Here is a 5,885-nt window from a genome sequence, read left to right as displayed (position 1 = left end):
TTCAAATTGAAATCACGTGCCTCCCTGGACAAAAGTGCTCCGAAAAGCCATATCCAAATTCAAGCTGTCATTCGTCTTAGAAAGGTTATTGTGAGTTGCCAATACTCTTCCCAATATTGCTGGGAATTTGGGTACACTGATTCCCACCCCCCTTTTCCTAGTAGTCTTGCAATGTTGCAGCACTCAACAGCCGGATCCTTCTTATTTTTAGCCTTCATTTTAGTACACAGGGATAGCCTAACTTCTGTTGCCTATGCTCTGGTAATCTCTAGGTTACATTACTGCAACACGTTATACATGGGCTTGCTTCTGAAGATACTTTGGAAACTTCAGCTGGTGCAGAATTTTGTAGCCAAGTTGCTCACTGGGGCAAGACAGGTTGAGCAATCCTGTCCCAACTGCAGTGGTTGTCAATTAGTTTCTCAGCCCAAATCAAAGTGCTGGTTTTGACCTATAAAGCCTTAAATGGTTTAGGACCACCATACTTCAAGGACCACTTCCCCCCATATGAACTGACCCAGACCCAGCAATTATCATCTGAGGCCCTTTCTCATGTGCCTCCTCTGTGAGAGGTTTGGAAGACGGGAACAGCAGAACCTTTTCTGTAGTGGCTCCTTGTTTGTGGAATGCTCTCCCCAGGGAGGCTCACCTGACACCTTCATTACATAGCTTTAGGCGCCAGGCAAAAACATTCCTCTTCTGCCAAGCCTTTGACTAATTAAACAATCTATGGCCTTTTAAACACGGGGGGGGGGGCTGTTGTTTTGTTACTATGTTATGTACTTTTGTGTTTTTATATTATAAATTGCCCTGTGATCCTTGGATGAAAGATCTTTGGATTCATTATTTTTAAAAAGATACAGAAACACATGAATTCTTAAATACTGGTAGTAACAATGGCTCATCCTTTTAGCCAGGTATGAGTGAAAGGGTTTGGGTTTTTTTTTTGCATAAAATGTATTTTAAAAGTGTGATTTCTAAAACCTTGTACACCTTGTTGTCTGTCTTGTTTTATTTCTACTTTTATTTTTTCTCTGTTGTGCAATTTTTATGTCCCACTCCGTCAGCATCCTTCTCGTAATGCTTATTTACAAAGACCTCTGTGGACCTTCGGATAATGGAATCTATTCTTGATTCTCCCAAACCTAGTGTACAGTTAGATTTTAACAAGGTGGACTATTGGAAATGAGCCTTTACACAGTAGAAGTAGAGGCACAAATATGGTAATATTTGTGCCTCTACCTCTACTGTGTAAAATGCATTCTTTCACATCTCTGCGATACACCATAATTCTTCCAATGAATTACTAAGTCTTCAGGGGCGGAATATTATTTAAGTTGACAGAAGCATCAATACAAATAAGGAAGACCAATGACATTGTGCAAATAATATTGGCTACTTTGGGACTATCATAGCACAGAACCTGATATTTCAGCCATTTCTATGGCAACACAAAGCAAACCACAATAACTCCACTGCAGGAAAAAAACAAAGACTGTGTGTGTGTGTGTGCGTGTGCGTGCTCTTATTAAAATTAGAATTTTTGCTTCATATTTCTTTTTGTACAAATGTTTCCTTTCAAGACACATTTAGGACATAGCTATAATGGATTTTAAAAGACCTGGAACTTTTAACAACCAAAAATAATATTTTGAGCAAATGGTTGGATTTAGGCTTACAGAGCAATCCTAACACCCAATCTGCACTGTTGGAGGGGGTTAGGACTAGGGGGTTAGGACATAGGCTCCATCAGTCTCTATCAGCACAGGGGATGGGGGACTCCATTGCCACAGAGGACCCTGCTGTACCCACTGAAAGCACGGTTGGGCATACACAACTGTTGTAAGTGTGCCTTCAGGCATCAATTATCAGAAGACCCTGAAATGGGTCATTACATTATAGGGGTATGGTAGGAACAGAGCTGGCGATGGGTCTGCAAGATCTAAAGCTGGCCCATTTCCTGGACAGGAGACCCAATATTGTTCCCTGTGTCATCCTGAAATTGGTGCAGTAAGCAAGCTCCCTCTCCCATTTTCTGTTGGCAGGAGTTGGCAGGGCTGCAGGTGAAGAAGAAAATCTGTACCTCCCTGGCTGGGATTGCTTTCTGTGTCATGCCCACTGTAGTCAACAAAACTGCTATTGATTTTAGTGGGTTTATCATAAACACAACTAAACCTGGATCTAACAAACCCCATGGATTTAAGTTTTGTTAAAGGCAAAGCTCACTAGCCTTGTCGCAAATGTGCTGACAGGGTCGGCACTAAAACTAGGCAGTCACCGGATGTTAGGGAATGGCAGTGAGATGTTGGAAGACAGAGCTGTGTGTGACACATTGCCTACCTGGCACCTGCTAAGCTAGCCAACTGCCCTCAGAAGTGGTGGAGGATGAGGTCTCCTCTCCAGGGCTGAAGTATTATCCAATTGCCAGTAGAATGAGGTCCTAGTGCTGAGGCCAACATCTTCAGGCACTGTTACATAGCTCACGGCACTGAGAAGAAGTAATGATACACATTGCAGGGATAACCGTGGTGTCAAAGCGAGAGACCACTGGCCCTCCTGTCTTCTACTGGGTTGTTGCCCAAGCTGGTTAGAGACCCAAACTTTTACCAGATGCTACAGCAATATGTGTTGCAAGCCTTCATCAGATGGCTTTAATTCTCTTCTGCAGAGGGCAAGGTAAGAGAGCCAGTCACTCTCCATAAGTTACTCTGGGCAGGAGGGCAAATGAAGACAGAAGACAGAATCTGGAAGGAAGGTAACTAAACATTGCAAAGTTTATGGACCTGGTGGGATAACCTCTTGTGCTGGCTAGAGAGTGGGGTTGTCCTGGAAGTGTATAAACACAAAAAGAGTTGTGAAGCAATCCTGCTGTAGAGAGCAATGCTGAGTGAAGATCTGATGCCAGAGGCAGAGGTCTTCAGCCAGTGCCTTCAATCTGCCACGGTAATTAATTGGTGGGGACAAATGACTGTTTAGAAAACAGAAAAGGTCCTTGGTTCAAGATGTTTGATTGAATATAATAGAACACTTGGGCATGCATTCTTTTCCACACAATAGCTGTTGGACTGAACTCAAGTGAAGTATGTTTACAGAAAAAGCAGTCTTTGTTGTGTTGTGTTCTCTCCTATGATTCAGACATGTTTTTATTTACAGTATTTTGAGCAGCACTTCAAAATTGGTTTGGACTGGATTTCTACTGTTGGAATATACAACTTAGGAATGAAACCACTGATCATTTAACAGTGTTGCAGAACACAAATATAATTGTATTTGTGCAAGTTAATTTGTTGGAATTTTGCAATGTAGTGGCCAAGGGCTTGTTGTGTAGGAGCAAGTATATGCAAAATAACTAAGAGAGCACTCTGCTGCTGGGGTAGCACTTGTTAAGGATAGATGTGTGGGACCTAAGAAATAATAATAATAATAAACCAACCTTGTTCAAAGGGACTTGGAAATGCTTTTCTCCTCAAAGTACCTGCTGTGCCATGTAATGACAAAATGAGGCTTAATATATTTAATGAGATATCCAGAATCAATAGCTTTGCAAGGATTGTGCCCTTAATAATGATTCCTCCCCCTTTCTTAGCTCAGTTAATAGCAGCCTTTTGCTTTTGATAACTCCAGCTGTGAGAAGTGAAGTGTCACACCTTAGTGGCACATCTTGCCTAAGAATGCTAAATGTTTCAGGGCAATCAATTAGCAGTCAATTAGCCTGAAGTTTACAAGTATAATGTTTTGCCTTCAAAGCTCTCTAAAAAATTAGTGTACAACCTGCAAAGTTGGGAAATAATCATTATGTCACAAGTTTTCAAGCTGTTAATTCTGGGGAATCAGACTGCTCATGTTTGGGCTGATTCATACAAGGCCCATCACTGAGATGTGTACACATGGGAACTCACGGCACTGGATCCAGATATAACATTTTGTGAAAGGAAGAGCTCCTTGAATTTCATTTCAGTAGTGGCATTTCTTGTGCACAGTTGAATGGATGGATTCAGCTGCACAGGGAACATCCTTATATGCCAATTGGGCAGCACTGGGATTCCAAGTATAACATTGTTCACTGGGAGTATTGACTTTAAATGACCTACGTTTCAGAGTGTAGACACATCAACCCTAAGTGGTTTTTTATTATCTTACATAGTGCATCTTTCTCGGAACAGAAGGCAAGTAAATGGACCAGAAGCACCACTTCTAAAAGCCTGGGGAAGGGAGGTGGAAATAGCTCCCCCTTCCTTATAGATTAGACCACACATGATTACTATATCTATGTTCATCAATGTAACCACAACAAATACTCTTAAAATCCACTGCCTTCTAACAATTCAGTATTGACTCTATCCAAGACCTTTGAGCCCTAACCTTGCTCCCACCCCACCTGGACCTGTAATGGCGTTCCTACAGCAGACATTACAAATTGTACATAGTTCATTAGATCACTGTCAAATACGCAGAGGCTTCAGGCAAGTAAGAGGGGCCTTCTGACTGTGTCTACTTTGTCCAGAGTATTGGTTGCACAACCACCTGCTTGGGATGAGGTTCACCCTTCACAATATTTGTGAGATGTTAGCAGTTATTGCTCGATAATCACCTTAACGTTTGTGCTATTATAACAGCTCACTGGCTCAAGCAAATGCTTATGGAATAGGGGTGAAGCTGGAAGATGGCGAGCAGTAATGGTCTGTGAGTGTACTAATGTACAGGTTGATACTGCAGCCTTCCCTAAGTCTCAGAAAGACGTAATATGGGTGGAGACTCGCTAGGGCTAAGACAAAGGATACTCTGTCAGCATAAAGGCTTTGTCACAGACTGGGTGGAGAGGGTTCTTTTACTACTAAGTAAGCACAAGTAGACCTCAGGCATTTAGAGTGCTGGACAGGGTCTTTGAGATGAAGGGCACAAGCATCAGTCACCTACTAGGACACGATCACTTTCCATATGAGCACTGTTGGTAATTATTCTTTTACTGTTTAGCTGAGGCACTCTAGTGCAACTCTCAAAATAAGTTGCTACCTTTTAATGCTCCTTTTCAATCACTTAACAAAATAAAATAAACTCCACATTTTGTCGCTGGAAGCACTTATTGTGACTGAGCACCCTTTTGGCTTTTAATGGTTCGTTTGTACTGGATGAAAACAGAAATGGAAATACTCAAAGGGCTCCAGATGAAAATAAAAATGTACAAGGGTGTGTGTGTGTGTGGATTAAAACAGAGATGTATTCCAAGCACGTTTCTTTGGCCGTTCAGGGAAAATATGGGGACAGATGATTTTGGCTTCCAATATCTCCAATGCTGCCAAGTCAAAATAAGTTCTACTGGTTTATATTCCAAACGATAAACCACCAACTCCAATTTATATTCAATAGTGCTGTAAAATGCAGTATTTGCATGATAACTCTCTGGAATGTCATGTTGTGGTGAGAAAAAAGGGGTGGGTGTAGTTTTATTTCTCGAAATATAAACAGCTGTCGGACCTAAATGAGGAAACAGGCAAGGAGTAGAGGCTAACATTTTAGGAAAATGTTGGGGTTCAGAAGGACCTACCTACTTAACTCCAGTTCCACAAGAAAAGGTTGACATGTGTGCATCCCTGGTGGACTTATGTTGCCAGGGGGTCCTGGCAGCAGAGAGCAGCATGACAGCTGGCCAGGGTGAGAGGTGGACAGGCTGAAGAGAGGCCTGCTGTGTTCCTCTCTTAGCCTGGGGCCTAAAATGAGGTAAAGAGGGGAAGCTTGAGACCTCAGGGGGTAGAAGGCTCAGAAACATGTTACAGTTTTCCATATAGAAGATATGTTGTGTGTACATAGAGGCTCACAGCTCTATGAGTGTCTATCTACAACCTGAAATGGGCCAGACCTGGCACAGCTTTGTCGCCTGACTGAGA

Source organism: Zootoca vivipara, chromosome 4 (genome assembly GCF_963506605.1).
Source record: "Zootoca vivipara chromosome 4, rZooViv1.1, whole genome shotgun sequence".
In the NCBI taxonomy this organism is placed as follows: domain Eukaryota; kingdom Metazoa; phylum Chordata; class Lepidosauria; order Squamata; family Lacertidae; genus Zootoca; species Zootoca vivipara.
This window is presented reverse-complemented; position numbering follows the sequence as displayed.